This window comes from Uranotaenia lowii, chromosome 2, assembly GCF_029784155.1.
Source record: "Uranotaenia lowii strain MFRU-FL chromosome 2, ASM2978415v1, whole genome shotgun sequence".
Classification (NCBI taxonomy): Eukaryota; Metazoa; Arthropoda; class Insecta; order Diptera; family Culicidae; genus Uranotaenia; species Uranotaenia lowii.
Genome location: NC_073692.1, coordinates 174,569,294 through 174,570,558, shown reverse-complemented (window position 1 = coordinate 174,570,558; position 1,265 = coordinate 174,569,294).

Genomic DNA, 1,265 nt, shown 5'->3' with positions numbered 1-1,265 from the left:
GATTCAATTTCTCGTCCTCTCTTTGTCTGGTGGTCTGGGGAAGTCTATCTCTCTCTCTCTGCATACCCCTAGGTGGCACGTTTGTGGCTTTTTCGGACCACAGACAGTTGGTAAACAGTCAGGCACATCTATATGTAGGCACACGAAGTGCCATAGCGCTTGAGTGCAAATAATAGTTGCAATTCTTGAAACATCGGCCAGTGAGATAGAATCAACATTCATTCAGCACCTACAACGATGTCCGATTCCAGGAATTCCGGGATAAGGTAAAGTCGTGTCGAAATACACAATAGATATATAACCTAGAAAACTAATAAAAAAAATTTAATTGATCAAGGGCTCGGCATTCTGACTTGGATTTTTAATCTTTAATATTAATGATATAATTCAATCTTTTAATTTCCGATTATATTCACAATATGACTTGTTAAAAACTAAGAAAAGAAAATCCATCTACTGTTAATATAAAGTTGAACATAACAATAAAAAAAAGTTTTAACTTGATAGGTTATAACTACGATATAAGTTAATTTTTCTTAAAAACAGTAGGGGAGAGTGGGGTAACATGGGCCATGGAGAAACGTGGGCCACTCTTATTATCTCAGAGGTGTGGCCACTTCAAAAATATAAATACAACTGTCATATTTTTTGATATGCTGTTGACTCAAATACGTATCATATGTATGGTTCTTTTATTTATCAAGCTTAAAAAAAAATAAAAAAAAAATTACTTACATAATTAAAGCACCCGCTAATTGCATCAAAGGGGAAACGAAAGTTTATAACAGAAGTATGCTCATACGCTTATGATCTTATTTTTGCCATGTTCTTTCACGTGGAAAAGGATTTTTTGATGAAAAATCAATAAGTCACACACACGCAACCAAATTGCAAATAATAGATTGTGGGGAATCGTGGGCTACATTTTGGGCCACCTATATTTTTATGTTTTATACACATTCAAAACTCAATATACGTTTTTCCTATCTGTTAAGTTTTCTTATGCCAAATGAAGACATATGAAAAATATGGGGTCCATGCTGTATAAGGAATTTGGCAGAAGCGTTCGCGAGCCAGGTTTAACGAATTATTCGTTCATACACAACTCTCTTTTATATTTCCTTATCTAAAATCGCTTTCAAATAACTAAATGAATTATGGAATTTCAACTCAATTGGGTCAACTCATAAACTTTATCTAGTCAATTTGTATTTGGTGGCCCACGACTCCCCACAGTTTTTCATAATAAAAAACAAAATAGGGGA